This window comes from Ranitomeya variabilis, chromosome 3 (assembly GCF_051348905.1).
Source record: "Ranitomeya variabilis isolate aRanVar5 chromosome 3, aRanVar5.hap1, whole genome shotgun sequence".
NCBI lineage: Eukaryota > Metazoa > Chordata > Amphibia > Anura > Dendrobatidae > Ranitomeya > Ranitomeya variabilis.
In genome coordinates this window covers 715,532,175-715,548,373 of record NC_135234.1, presented here as the reverse complement: position 1 = coordinate 715,548,373, position 16,199 = coordinate 715,532,175, and the positions used below count along the sequence as shown (strand labels likewise).

The 16,199-nt window shown below is 44.7% G+C and overlaps 1 long non-coding RNA gene across 2 annotated transcripts in view; it reads left to right on the top strand.

The window, feature by feature from the left end:
- The window catches only part of LOC143817149 (uncharacterized), a 174,558-nt gene extending 159,977 nt beyond the window's left edge, over positions 1-14,581 (top strand). For both annotated transcript variants that reach the window (XR_013224074.1, XR_013224075.1), the window contains exon 3: positions 14,281-14,581. This is a non-coding gene — a long non-coding RNA (uncharacterized LOC143817149). The remainder of the gene's footprint in view (positions 1-14,280) is intronic.
- The last annotated feature ends 1,618 nt before the right edge of the window (positions 14,582-16,199 follow it).

The following is a 16,199-nucleotide window of genomic DNA, read 5'->3' as shown; positions in this document are numbered from 1 at the left end:
GTATCAGCCCACATGAATGGGCTATTAAACAAGCTCTAGTTTATTCTTGTCTAAGTGTGCCTTATTGTCTAAAGTGTATTTATTATTTTCTGTTTTTTACAGGAGACCAGGGCTTCAATGGAATCAACTGTGTTTGTTATTTTTAAATAAATTTGTAAAATAATGTGTAATTTTTATTTCAAATAAAGGACTTTTTCCTGACCATGACCATATGACTATGGGGTTAGTAATGGATCTTATAGACGCCTCTCCATTATTAACCTGTGGCCTTGATGTCACCTAAAAACAAAAAGGTAACATAAACCTCACAAATATGAACCCCACTTGCCACCACAACAAGGTAAGTGGGAAGAGACGGGCAACGTGCCGGTATTGGCGCAGCTAAAATATGCACCTTTTCTGGAGCAGCTGCGAGCTGCTGCTTTTTGGCTGGGGGGCAATATCCATGGCCCCTTACCAGCCTGAGACTACCAGCCCCTAGCTGTCTGCTTTAGCTTGGCTGGTTGTCAAAAATGGGGGGACCCCTGTTATGGTTCTCAATGGCAAGAGAACATAGCCCAGCATACATAGGAACTAGCTCTTGGAAGGATGGAAACTTAAACTGACCATGAACTAAACCTGCCGCACAACTAACAGTAGCCGGGTAGCATAGCCTGCGTTTTATCCCTAGACGCCCAGCGCCGGCCGGAGGACTAACTAATCCTGGCAGAGGAAAATATAGTCCTGGCTCACCTCTAGAGAAATTTCCCCGAAAGGCAGACAGAGGCCCCCACATATATTGGCGGTGATTTAAGATGAAAATGACAAACGTAGTATGAAAATAGGTTTAGCAAAATCAAGGTCCGCTTACTAGATAGCAGGAAGACAGAAAGGGTACTTTCATGGTCAGCTGAAAACCCTATCAATACACCATCCTGAAATTACTTTAAGACTCTAGTATTAACTCATAACATCAGAGTGGCAATTTCAGATCACAAGAGCTTTCCAGACACAGAAACGAAACTGCAGCTGTGAACTGGAACAAAATGCAAAAAACAAACAAGGACAAAAGTCCGACTTAGCTGGAAGTTGTCTGGTAGCAGGAACATGCACAGAAAGGCTTCTGATTACAATGTTGACCGGCATGGAAGTGACAGAGGAGCAAGGTTAAATAGCGACTCCCACATCCTGATGGGAACAGGTGAACAGAGGGGATGATGCACACAAGTTCAATTCCACCAGTGGCCACCGGGGGAGCCCAAAATCCAATTTCACAACAGTACCCCCCCCTCAAGGAGGGGGCACCGAACCCTCACCAGAACCACCAGGGCGATCAGGATGAGCCCTATGAAAGGCACGGACCAGATCGGAGGCATGAACATCAGAGGCAGTCACCCAAGAATTATCCTCCTGACCGTATCCCTTCCATTTGACCAGATACTGGAGTTTCCGTCTGGAAACACGGGAGTCCAAGATTTTTTCCACAACGTACTCCAACTCGCCCTCAACCAACACCGGAGCAGGAGGCTCAACGGAAGGCACAACCGGTACCTCATACCTGCGCAACAATGACCGATGAAAAACATTATGAATAGAAAAAGATGCAGGGAGGTCCAAACGGAAGGACACAGGGTTAAGAATCTCCAATATCTTGTACGGGCCGATGAACCGAGGCTTAAACTTAGGAGAAGAAACCCTCATAGGGACAAAACGAGAAGACAACCACACCAAGTCCCCGACACAAAGCCGAGGACCAACCCGACGCCGGCGGTTGGCAAAAAGCTGAGTCTTCTCCTGGGACAACTTCAAATTGTCCACCACCTGCCCCCAAATCTGATGCAACCTCTCCACCACAGCATCCACTCCAGGACAATCCGAAGATTCCACCTGACCGGAGGAAAATCGAGGATGAAACCCCGAATTACAGAAAAAAGGAGACACCAAGGTGGCAGAGCTGGCCCGATTATTGAGGGCAAACTCCGCTAAAGGCAAAAAAGCAACCCAATCATCCTGATCTGCAGACACAAAACACCTCAAATATGTCTCCAAAGTCTGATTCGTCCGCTCGGTCTGGCCATTAGTCTGAGGATGGAAAGCAGACGAGAAAGACAAATCTATGCCCATCCTAGCACAGAATGCCCGCCAAAATCTAGACACGAATTGGGTTCCTCTGTCAGAAACGATATTCTCCAGAATACCATGCAAACGAACCACATTTTGAAAAAACAGAGGAACCAACTCGGAAGAAGAAGGCAACTTAGGCAGGGGAACCAAATGGACCATCTTAGAGAAACGGTCACACACCACCCAGATGACAGACATCTTCTGAGAAACAGGAAGATCCGAAATAAAATCCATCGAGATGTGCGTCCAAGGCCTCTTCGGGATAGGCAAGGGCAACAACAATCCACTAGCCCGAGAACAACAAGGCTTGGCCCGAGCACAAACGTCACAAGACTGCACAAAGCCTCGTACATCTCGTGACAGGGAAGGCCACCAGAAGGACCTTGCCACCAAATCCCTGGTACCAAAGATTCCAGGATGACCTGCCAACGCAGAAGAATGAACCTCAGAAATGACTTTACTGGTCCAATCATCAGGAACAAACAGTCTACCAGGTGGGCAACGATCAGGTCTATCCGCCTGAAAATCCTGCAAGGCCCGCCGCAGGTCTGGAGAAACGGCAGACAATATCACTCCATCCTTAAGGATACCTGTAGGTTCAGAATTACCAGGGGAGTCAGGCTCAAAACTCCTAGAAAGGGCATCCGCCTTAACATTCTTAGAACCCGGTAGGTATGACACCACAAAATTAAACCGAGAGAAAAACAACGACCAGCGCGCCTGTCTAGGATTCAGGCGTCTGGCGGACTCAAGATAAATTAAATTTTTGTGGTCGGTCAATACCACCACCTGATGTCTAGCCCCCTCAAGCCAATGACGCCACTCCTCAAAAGCCCACTTCATGGCCAAAAGCTCCCGATTCCCAATATCATAATTCCGCTCGGCGGGCGAAAATTTACGAGAAAAAAAAGCACAAGGTTTCATCACGGAGCAGTCGGAACTTCTTTGCGACAAAACCGCCCCAGCTCCGATTTCAGAAGCGTCGACCTCAACCTGAAAAGGAAGAGCAACATCAGGCTGACGCAACACAGGGGCGGAAGAAAAGCGGCGCTTAAGCTCCCGAAAGGCCTCCACAGCAGCAGGGGACCAATCAGCAACATCAGCACCCTTCTTAGTCAAATCAGTCAATGGTTTAACAACATCAGAAAAACCAGCAATAAATCGACGATAAAAGTTAGCAAAGCCCAAAAATTTCTGAAGACTCTTAAGAGAAGAGGGTTGCGTCCAATCACAAATAGCCCGAACCTTGACAGGATCCATCTCGATGGAAGAGGGGGAAAAAATGTATCCCAAGAAGGAAATCTTTTGAACCCCAAAAACGCACTTAGAACCCTTCACACACAAGGAATTAGACCGCAAAACCTGAAAAACCCTCCTGACCTGCTGGACATGAGAGTCCCAGTCATCCGAAAAAATCAGAATATCATCCAGATACACGATCATAAATTTATCCAAATAATCACGGAAAATGTCATGCATAAAGGACTGAAAGACTGAAGGGGCATTTGAAAGGCCAAAAGGCATCACCAAATACTCAAAGTGGCCCTCGGGCGTATTAAATGCGGTTTTCCACTCATCCCCCTGCTTAATTCGCACCAAATTATACGCCCCACGGAGATCTATCTTAGAGAACCACTTGGCCCCCTTTATGCGAGCAAACAAATCAGTCAGCAGTGGCAACGGATATTGATATTTAACCGTGATTTTATTCAAAAGCCGATAATCAATACACGGCCTCAAAGAGCCATCTTTCTTAGACACAAAGAAAAAACCGGCTCCTAAGGGAGATGACGAAGGACGAATATGTCCCTTTTCCAAGGACTCCTTTATATATTCTCGCATAGCAGCATGTTCAGGCACAGACAGATTAAATAAACGACCCTTAGGGTATTTACTACCCGGAATCAAATCTATGGCACAATCGCACTCCCGGTGCGGAGGTAATGAACCAAGCTTAGGTTCTTCAAAAACGTCACGATAGTCAGACAAGAATTCAGGAATCTCAGAGGGAATAGATGACGAAATGGAAACCAAAGGTACGTCCCCATGCATCCCCTTACATCCCCAGCTTAACACAGACATAGCGTTCCAGTCGAGGACTGGGTTATGAGATTGCAGCCATGGCAATCCAAGCACCAACACATCATGTAGATTATACAGCACAAGAAAGCGAATAATCTCCTGATGATCCGGATTAATTCGCATAGTTACTTGTGTCCAGTATTGTGGTTTATTACTAGCCAATGGGGTGGAGTCAATCCCCTTCAGAGGTATAGGAGTTTCAAGAGGCTCTAAATCATACCCACAGCGTTTGGCAAAGGACCAATCCATAAGACTCAAAGTGGCGCCAGAGTCGACATAGGCATCCGCGGTAATAGATGATAAAGAACAAATCAGGGTCACAGATAGAATAAACTTAGACTGAAAAGTGCCAATTGAAACTGACTTATCAAGCTTCTTAGTACGCTTAGAGCATGCTGATATAACATGAGTTGAATCACCACAATAAAAGCACAACCCATTTTTTCGTCTAAAATTCTGCCGTTCGCTTCTGGACAGAATTCTATCACATTGCATATTCTCTGGCGTCTTCTCAGTAGACACCGCCAAATGGTGCACAGGTTTGTGCTCCCGCAGACGTCTATCGATCTGGATAGCCATTGTCATGGACTCATTCAGACCCGCAGGCACAGGGAACCCCACCATAACATCCTTAACGGCATCAGAGAGACCCTCTCTGAAATTCGCCGCCAGGGCGCACTCATTCCACTGAGTAAGCACAGACCATTTACGGAATTTTTGGCAGTATATTTCAACTTCATCTTGCCCCTGAGATAGGTACATCAAGGCTTTTTCCGCCTGAAGCTCTAAATGAGGTTCCTCATAAAGCAACCCCAAGGCCAGAAAAAACGCATCCACATTGAGCAACGCAGGATCCCCTGGAGCCAATGCAAAAGCCCAATCTTGAGGGTCGCCCCGGAGCAAGGAAATCACAATCCTGACCTGCTGAGCAGGATCTCCAGCAGAGCGAGATTTCAGGGACAAAAACAACTTGCAATTATTTTTGAAATTTTGAAAGCAAGATCTATTCCCCGAGAAAAATTCAGGCAAAGGAATTCTAGGTTCAGATATAGGAACATGAACAACAAAATCTTGTAAATTTTGAACTTTCGTGGTGAGATTATTCAAACCTGCAGCTAAACTCTGAATATCCATTTTAAACAGGTGAACACAGAGCCATTCCAGGATTAGAAGGAGAGAGAGAGAGGAAGGCTGCAATATAGGCAGACTTGCAAGTGATTCAATTGAAAGCACACTCAGAACTGAAGGAAAAAAAAAAAAAAAAAATTTTCAGCAGACTTCTTTTTTCTCTCCTTTCTCTGCCAATTAATTTAACCCTTTGTGGGCCGGTCAAACTGTTATGGTTCTCAATGGCAAGAGAACATAGCCCAGCATACATAGGAACTAGCTCTTGGAAGGATGGAAACTTAAACTGACCATGAACTAAACCTGCCGCACAACTAACAGTAGCCGGGTAGCGTAGCCTGCGTTTTATCCCTAGACGCCCAGCGCCGGCCGGAGGACTAACTAATCCTGGCAGAGGAAAATATAGTCCTGGCTCACCTCTAGAGAAATTTCCCCGAAAGGCAGACAGAGGCCCCCACATATATTGGCGGTGATTTAAGATGAAAATGACAAACGTAGTATGAAAATAGGTTTAGCAAAATCGAGGTCCGCTTACTAGATAGCAGGAAGACAGAAAGGGTACTTTCATGGTCAGCTGAAAACCCTATCAATACACCATCCTGAAATTACTTTAAGACTCTAGTATTAACTCATAACATCAGAGTGGCAATTTCAGATCACAAGAGCTTTCCAGACACAGAAACGAAACTGCAGCTGTGAACTGGAACAAAATGCAAAAAACAAACAAGGACAAAAGTCCGACTTAGCTGGAAGTTGTCTGGTAGCAGGAACATGCACAGAAAGGCTTCTGATTACAATGTTGACCGGCATGGAAGTGACAGAGGAGCAAGGTTAAATAGCGACTCCCACATCCTGATGGGAACAGGTGAACAGAGGGGATGATGCACACAAGTTCAATTCCACCAGTGGCCACCGGGGGAGCCCAAAATCCAATTTCACAACAGACCCCGCACTGGTTTTTTAAATGATTTATTTAAATAATTTTAAAAAACAGAGAGGGGCCCCGTGGGAGGAACTGCTACTTTGAGGTCTAGCCACTGATTTTCAATGATATTCAGATTAGGGTACTGTGAGTGCCATTGAAAACAAAATGATGGCTGCTAGAAATGGATAATGATCCTAAGCACACGTCAAAATCCACAATAGACTATCTCAAATAACGCAAGCTGAATATTTTACAATGGCCCTCACAATACCCTGATATGAATATAATTGAAAATCTGTGTCTTGACCTCAAAGTAGCAGTGCATGCAAGACAACCCAGGAATCTCACAAATCTGGAAGAATTCAAAAGGGGGGCTACTAGGTGCTAACCATGCAGGATGCCCAAACTTTTGCATCGGCCCTTTTTCCTTTTTGTAATTTTTAAAATGTAAAAGCTGAAAATATATATATATTTTGCAGAAAATACAAAGGAAATGTGTCACCTATAACTTTAGGCCTTTTAGAGATCATTTCATCTTCATCTTGTTTATCTGTTCACAATAACAGTAATTTTGACCAGAGGTGCCCAAACTTTTACATGCCACTGTATTTCTGAGGCATTACAACTAGGGACCTAGAAATCTAATAGTTAAAGGCATTTTTCACACTGCGCCGTAGGAACACATGTACATATGCACAGCAGACCAATAGAGCACTATCTGTTGTGAATTTGGATTCTGGGCTCCCCCGGTGGCTACTGGTGGAATTGAACTGGTGTCTTCATCTTCTCTGTTCACCTGTTCCCATCAAGATGTGGGAGTCGCTATATAACCTTGCTGCTCTGTTAGTTGCTTGCCGGTCAACAATGTTATCAGAAGCCTCTCTGTGCTTGTTCCTGCTCCTAGACAACTACTAGATAAGTTGGACTCTTGTCCATGTTTGTTTTTGCATTTTGTTCCAGTTCACAGCTGTAGTTTCGTTACTGTGTCTGGAAAGCTCTTGCGAACGGGAATTGCCACTCTGGTGTTATTAGTTAATGCCAGAGTTTTAAAGTAATTTCTGGATGGTGTTTTTTGATAGGGTTTTCAGCTGACCATGAAAGTGTCCTTTCTGTCTTCTGCTATGTAGTAAGTGGACCTCAAATTTGCTAAACCTATTTTCATTCTACGTTTGTTATTTCATCTCAACTCACCGCCAATACATGTGGGGGGCCTCTGTCTCCTTTCGGGGTATTTCTCTAGAGGTGAGCTAGGACTAATATTTTCCTCTGCTAGCTTTATTTAGTCCTCCGGCTGGGCTGGGCATCTAGAATCAACGTAGGCATGCTACCCGGCCACTGCTAGTTGTGCGTTAGGTTTAGTTCATGGTCAGCTCAGTTCCCATCTTCCAAGAGCTAGTTCCTATATATGCTTATGCTATGTTCTCTTGCCATTGAGATCATGACAGTTTGACCGGCCCGCAAAGTGTTAATTGTTTGGGCTGAAGCAGGAGAAAAAGAAGTGTTGAAGGGAAATTTTTTTTTTTTTTTTCCCCTCAGAGTTTTGCTGCCTAGCCCTTAATTGCTGTCTAGCTGCTTCTTACCTCCTCTTAACCCTTGAATGGCTCTGTGTCCACCTGTTTGTAATGGATCTTCAGAGTGTAACTGCAGGTTTGAATAATCTCGCCACGAAGGTACAAAATTTGCAAGATTTTGTTTGTCATGCACCTGTATCTGAGCCGAGAATTCCTTTGCCGGAATTTTTCTCGGGGAATAGATCCGGGTTTCAGAATTTTCGAAATAATTGCAAATTATTTTTGTCTCTGAAATCTCGCTCTGCCGGAGACCCTGCACAGCAGGTCAGGATTGTGATTTCCTTGCTCCGGGGCGACCCTCAAGACTGGGCTTTTTCATTGACACCAGGGGATCCTGCGTTGCTCAATGTGGATGCGTTTTTTCTGGCCTTGGGGTTGCTTTATGACGAACCTCATTTGGAGCTTCAGGCAGAAAAAACTTTGATGTCCCTATCTCAGGGGCAAGATGAAGCGGAAATTTACTGCCAAAGATTCCGTAAATGGTCTGTGCTTACTCAGTGGAATGAGTGCGCCCTGGCGGCGACTTTCAGAGAGGGTCTCTCTGATGCCATTAAGGATGTTATGGTGGGGTTCCCTGTGCCTGCGGGTCTGAATGAGTCCATGACAATGGCTATTCAGATCGATAGGCGTTTGCGGGAGCGCAAACCAGTGCACCATCTGGCGGTGTCCACTGAGAAGTCGCCAGAGAGTATGCAGTGTGATAGAATTCTGTCCCGAAGCGAGCGGCAGAATTTTAGACGGAAAAATGGGTTGTGTTTCTATTGTGGTGATTCTACTCATGTTATATCAGCATGCTCTAAGCGCACTAAAAAGCTTGGTAAATCTGTTTCCATTTGCACCTTACCGTCTAAATTTATTCTATCTGTGACCCTGATTTGCTCTTTGTCATCTATTACCACGGACGCCTATGTCGACTCTGGCGCCGCTTTGAGTCTTATGGATTGGTCCTTTGCCAAACGCTGTGGGTATGATTTAGAGCCTTTGGAGACTCCTATTCCTCTGAAGGGGATTGACTCCACCCCATTGGCTAATAATAAACCACAATACTGGACACAAGTAACTATGCGTATTAATCCGGATCACCAGGAGATTATTCGCTTTCTGGTGCTGTATAATCTACATGATGATTTGGTGCTAGGATTGCCTTGGCTGCAATCTCACAACCCAGTCCTCGACTGGAGAGCTATGTCTGTGTTGAGCTGGGGATGTAAGGGGGCTCATGGGGATGTACCTGTGGTTTCCATTTCATCATCCATTCCCTCTGAAATTCCTGAGTTCCTGTCTGACTATCGTGACGTCTTTGAAGAATCCAAGCTTGGTTCGTTACCTCCGCACCGAGAGTGCGATTGTGCCATAGATTTAATCCCGGGTAGTAAATACCCAAAGGGTCGTTTATTTAATCTGTCTGTGCCTGAACATGCTGCTATGCGAGAATATATAAAGGAGTCCTTGGAAAAGGGACACATTCGTCCATCGTCATCTCCCTTAGGAGCCGGTTTTTTCTTTGTGTCAAAAAAAGACGGCTCTTTGAGACCATGTATTGATTATCGGCTTTTGAATAAAATCACTGTTAAATATCAATACCCATTGCCGTTGCTGACTGATCTGTTTGCTCGCATAAAGGGGGCCAAGTGGTTCTCTAAGATTGACCTTCGTGGGGCGTATAATTTGGTGCGAATCAGGCAGGGGGATGAGTGGAAAACCGCATTTAATACGCCCGAGGGCCACTTTGAGTATTTAGTGATGCCTTTTGGTCTTTCTAATGCTCCGTCAGTTTTCCAGTCCTTTATGCATGATATTTTTCGCGATTATTTGGATAAATTTATGATTGTGTATCTGGATGATATTCTGATTTTTTCGGATGACTGGGACTCTCATGTCCAGCAAGTCAGGAGGGTTTTTCAGGTTTTGCGGTCTAATTCTTTGTGTGTGAAGGGTTCTAAGTGTGTTTTTGGGGTACAGAGGATTTCCTTTTTGGGATATATTTTTTCCCCCTCTTCCATTGAAATGGATCCTGTCAAGGTTCAAGCTATTTGTGATTGGACGCAGCCCTCTTCTCTTAAGAGTCTTCAGAAATTTTTGGGCTTTGCTAACTTTTATCGTCGATTTATTGCTGGTTTTTCGGATATTGCTAAGCCATTGACCGATTTGACTAAGAAGGGTGCTGATGTTGCTGATTGGTCCCCTGATGCTGTGGAGGCCTTTCGGGAGCTTAAGCGCCGTTTTTCCTCTGCCCCTGTGTTGCGTCAGCCTGATGTTGCTCTACCTTTTCAGGTTGAGGTCGACGCTTCTGAGATCGGAGCTGGGGCAGTGTTGTCGCAGAAAAGTTCTGACTGCTCCGTGATGAGGCCTTGTGCCTTCTTTTCCCGTAAATTTTCGCCCGCTGAGCGGAATTATGATGTTGGGAATCGGGAGCTTTTGGCCATGAAGTGGGCTTTTGAGGAGTGGCGCCATTGGCTTGAGGGGGCCAGACATCAGGTGGTGGTATTGACTGACCACAAAAATTTGATTTATCTTGAGACCGCCAGGCGCCTGAATCCTAGACAGGCGCGCTGGTCATTATTTTTCTCTCGGTTTAATTTTGTGGTGTCATACCTACCGGGTTCTAAGAATGTTAGGGCGGATGCCCTTTCTAGGAGTTTTGAGCCTGACTCGCCTGGTAACTCTGAGCCCACAGGTATCCTTAAGGATGGAGTGGTATTGTCAGCCGTTTCTCCAGACCTGCGGCGGGCCTTGCAGGAGTTTCAGGCGGAGAGACCTGATCGTTGCCCTCCTGATAAACTGTTTGTTCCTGATGATTGGACCAGTAGAGTCATCTCTGAGGTTCATTCTTCTGCGTTGGCAGGTCATCCTGGCATTTTTGGTACCAGGGATTTGGTGGCAAGGTCCTTCTGGTGGCCTTCCCTGTCACGAGATGTGCGAGGCTTTGTGCAGTCTTGTGACGTTTGTGCTCGGGCCAAGCCTTGTTGTTCTCGGGCTAGTGGATTATTGTTGCCCTTGCCTATTCCTAAGAGGCCTTGGACGCACATCTCGATGGATTTTATTTCAGATCTGCCTGTTTCTCAGAAGATGTCTGTCATCTGGGTGGTGTGTGACCGTTTTTCTAAGATGGTCCATTTGGTTCCTCTGCCCAAGTTACCTTCTTCTTCCGAGTTGGTTCCTCTGTTTTTTCAAAATGTTGTTCGTTTGCATGGTATTCCTGAGAATATCGTTTCTGACAGAGGGACCCAATTCGTGTCTAGATTTTGGCGGGCATTCTGTGCTAGGATGGGCATAGATTTATCTTTTTCGTCCGCTTTCCATCCTCAGACGAATGGCCAGACCGAGCGGATTAATCAGACCCTGGAGACATATCTGAGGTGTTTTGTGTCTGCTGACCAGGATGATTGGGTTGCTTTTTTGCCATTGGCGGAGTTCGCTCTCAATAATCGGGCCAGCTCTGCCACTTTGGTGTCCCCGTTTTTCTGTAATTCGGGGTTTCATCCTCGATTTTCCTCTGGTCAGGTGGAATCTTCGGATTGTCCTGGAGTGGATGCTGTGGTGGAGAGATTGCATCAGATCTGGGGGCAGGTGGTGGACAATTTGAGGTTGTCCCAGGAGAAGACTCAGCTTTTTGCCAACCGCCACCGTCGTGTTGGTCCTCGGCTTTCTGTTGGGGATTTGGTGTGGTTGTCTTCTCGTTTTGTCCCTATGAGGGTCTCTTCTCCTAAGTTTAAGCCTCGGTTTATCGGCCCGTATAAGATATTGGAGATTCTTAACCCTGTTTCCTTCCGTTTGGACCTCCCTGCATCCTTTTCTATTCATAACGTTTTTCATCGGTCATTATTGCGCAGGTATGAGGTACCGGTTGTGCCTTCCGTTGAGCCTCCTGCTCCGGTGTTGGTTGAGGGTGAGTTGGAGTACGTTGTGGAGAAAATCTTGGACTCTCGTGTTTCCAGACGGAGACTCCAGTATCTGGTCAAGTGGAAGGGATACGGCCAGGAGGATAATTCTTGGGTGAATGCATCTGATGTTCATGCCTCCGATCTGGTTCGTGCCTTTCATAGGGCCCATCCTGATCGCCCTGGTGGTTCTGGTGAGGGTTCGGTGCCCCCTCCTTGAGGGGGGGGTACTGTTGTGAATTTGGATTCTGGGCTCCCCCGGTGGCTACTGGTGGAATTGAACTGGTGTCTTCATCTTCTCTGTTCACCTGTTCCCATCAAGATGTGGGAGTCGCTATATAACCTTGCTGCTCTGTTAGTTGCTTGCCGGTCAACAATGTTATCAGAAGCCTCTCTGTGCTTGTTCCTGCTCCTAGACAACTACTAGATAAGTTGGACTCTTGTCCATGTTTGTTTTTGCATTTTGTTCCAGTTCACAGCTGTAGTTTCGTTACTGTGTCTGGAAAGCTCTTGCGAACGGGAATTGCCACTCTGGTGTTATTAGTTAATGCCAGAGTTTTAAAGTAATTTCTGGATGGTGTTTTTTGATAGGGTTTTCAGCTGACCATGAAAGTGTCCTTTCTGTCTTCTGCTATGTAGTAAGTGGACCTCAAATTTGCTAAACCTATTTTCATTCTACGTTTGTTATTTCATCTCAACTCACCGCCAATACATGTGGGGGGCCTCTGTCTCCTTTCGGGGTATTTCTCTAGAGGTGAGCTAGGACTAATATTTTCCTCTGCTAGCTTTATTTAGTCCTCCGGCTGGGCTGGGCATCTAGAATCAACGTAGGCATGCTACCCGGCCACTGCTAGTTGTGCGTTAGGTTTAGTTCATGGTCAGCTCAGTTCCCATCTTCCAAGAGCTAGTTCCTATATATGCTTATGCTATGTTCTCTTGCCATTGAGATCATGACAACTATCGTAACATCATGTCGCTTTTTCCCTCATTGCACCACCATGAGTAATACAGGCTAGTTTTGTGTTCTCGAATGTCCCCACAGGCCATTGGGACCAGCATAAAATTTGTAGACTGTGGTTTTGTACCCACCCCAAATAAGCAGACTCTGCTGAAAATTAGGTTAAACAGAGCACAAAATGACTTAGTCTGCGTCATTAAAGGGCAGATACACCTAAATCCCATTTTTCAGGGCCTCAGACAAAAATAGAAATGTGAAGGGAACCCTGCCTAATAAGTTTATACCTGGTCACTTCATTTATCTTCTTGCTCCTTCATCAGTCTATACTAAGAGACATGTGATCAGAGTTTGGCAAAGCCGAGATTATCACGATGTGCGGGCCTCGCTCATGGAAAGGATGAGATCCGGAGAGTATAAACAAGGTTATTAAATTCACCAATGTGTTTCAGCGCCGAACCAGCACCTTTATCAAGGTAATAAACCAAGGGTCTTGGTTTCTTACCTTGAGTATGGCACCGGCGCCAAAACACGTTGGTAATTAAAATCCTTGCTTACACTCTTCGGATCTCATCCTTTTCGTGATAATCTCTGCTTTGCCAAGCTGTTATCTGGATGATATTCACTTTCGAACTTGGCGTTGCAGCTACATCAAACTTCTACAGGTGTGGAGTCCTTACATAACCCTTACAGGTGAGCCCTACCATCATCCTCACCCCCATTTTGCTCCTTACGGTACTGCCCTATCTGTGCACATTTGTCCCATCCAGATCTTCCCCACTCTGAAAAAGTTTTTTGACACCCTCTTCCATGGACGTAGTGTTGCCCATGCTCATCACCCTCCTGGCATAATGGTCACAAGTGCGTAATAGAAAATCTTACCCTACCTAATGCAGAATGACATTCTTCTTAGAAAACAATAGACGCGTTTCACTTATATGAAATGTATGAAGCATTACCTTTCTTTGACCGATGTGTCTTATACTAAACGCCGCCACAGCACACAATTGTTATGATACATAATTGCTCTATATCTTCGTCGGGTTTATCCTTGGCTTAGTTACGCAGTTTTATTGATTCCTATCATATTCATCACGCTGCCATAAAACTGCATCATCTGTTTACTGTGAATATAATGAAAAATGCTGACGTTATTACAGCTCCACACTTGTAGGCAATGTTATTGAATACTGTGGGACTTCAAAAACAAAAGAAAAGATCAGAAAAAAAATCAAAAAGTATTTTCCACTACAGACCTCCTACCAGTCCTGAGTTCTGCTCCCCACGGTGATGGAAGTAGCAGAAGAATACACCATAATGGAGGGAGACTGCGTATACATATTGTTGTTTGTCAGTTGGGAAAATGGCTTCAATCTTGGAATTAATGGGTGTTTTTAGCAACCAAATTGTGAAAAATACACAATAATAAAGGATCACATCAATATTACATACAGTACATCTCAGATGTGGAAAACCCCATTTAAGGTGGATCTGTCAGTTCTAATATTGTTTGAGTAACTATTGTCTTGCTCAAGAAATATCATTTCTTCACTACCACTTTTAAGACCTATGAGTTGTGAAATTGATCTATTATTCTTCCAGGAAATGTATGAATAAATTGACCATTTTTGTTCACAGATATGTGTTGGAGAGAATATCTGATACAATACAGAAAAAAACACTATAGACAAGGAGAAAGCCACATGGAGAGGAATTTACAGTAGTGAAGCTGTGACGGCAGGATCCTATATATACACAGGAACACAGAGCTTACATCCAGCATGTATTACTGGGAGGGAAACTCCCACGAGAGAAAAATCTGACACTTTGTACAGGCTGCAAACTGCATATCAGAGGGTCTGAAAATGGATGAAGGAATGAAGATTGCAGACTGAAATCTATTGCTTGCCTTTATTAAATTTAATTGAACTACCTTATGTACAAATCTTATTTTTCCCTTTGCAAAAATGTCCATACCCTTCAACCTTTTGTATATATCTAAATCAACAGATCTCCCATTGTACAGATTTCGTCACAAACATTAAACTGTTGATTGATTCTGGGATCTCTGAGATAACAACTTAACAAGGAAATGATTTGTGCCAGTGACTCCCTGATGTCATCATACCAAGAAGAGAGAACATGTTATCTACGGTAGTTGTGATTAGTAGAGTTTGACCTTGGCTACACATTCTTCTTGACATTTATGATGGGATGAATGTCATCCAGCGATTTATTGCATATGTGGATGTCCACAGTCTCCATCGACAGCAGAATGAAAGTGTAGTCATGTCAGATTGCAAGATTCCTGATTCTTAGGGTATGTGCACACGTTGCGGATTTCTTGCAGAAATTTCCTGAAGAAAACCGGAAATTTTCTGCAAGAAATCCGCATTTTTTTTTTTGCGTTTTTTTTCCGTTTTTTTCGCGTTTTTTTAGCATTCTGCAAGCGTAATTAGCTTGCAGAATGCTAAAGTTTTCCAAGCGATCTGTAGCATCGCTTGGAAAACTGACTGACAAGTTGGTCACACTTGTCAAACATACTGTTTGACAAGTGTGACCAACTTTTTACTATAGATGCAGCTTATGCAGCATCTATAGTAAAAGATAGAATGTTTAAAAATAATAAAAAAAATAAAAAAATGCTTATACTCACCCAGACATCTCATCAGCGGCGTCCGTTCGTCTTCCTATAGCTGGTGTGTGCGCGCAGGACCTTCCGTGACGTCACGGTCACGTGAGCGGTCACATGACCGCTCACGACCAATCACAGGACAGTGACGTCATCGGCGAGGTCCTTCGCCGCACATCAGCTACAGGAACCGAACGGCAGCATGCAGTGGAGGCGGGAAGACATCGAGGGTGAGTATATCGCTATTTTTTATTTTAATTCTTATTTTTTGACCACTTATATGGTGCCCAGTGCGTGGAGGAGAGTCTCCTCTCCTCCACCCTGGGTACCAACCGCACATAATCTGCTTACTTCCCGCATGGTGTGCACAGCCCCGTGCGGGAAGTAAGCAGATCAATGGACCCCTAGGTGTGCGGAATCCCCTGCAATTCCGCATTTTAATGAACATGTTGCTTTTTTTTCCGCGATGCGATTTTTTCGCGGAAAAAAAGGCTACATTTGCACAAAAAATGCGGAATACACTTAAAATAATAGGAGGCATATGTAAGCGTTTTTTTCGCGTTTTTATCACGTTTTTATAGCGAAAAAACGCGAAAAAAACGCGAAAAATACTGAACGTGTGCACATGGCCTTATGCTCTCATGGTAGACAATTCACCCCCCAAAGGACTACTGAGGCAAGAGTGCATGTATGTGGGGGGCCTTGAATCTCTGAGCTGTTATGTTTGCCTTGGCTGGTATCAAGTCCACTAAAATTAGTCCATGGTAAGGCTGTGTGCACACGTTCAGGATTTTTCACTTTTTGTTTGAGGTTTTTCGCTATAAAAACGCGATAAAACCGCGAAAGAAACGCATACATTAAGCATCCTATTATTAGAATGCAATCCGCAATTTTTGTGCACATGTTGCGTTTTGCTCCGCAGCGG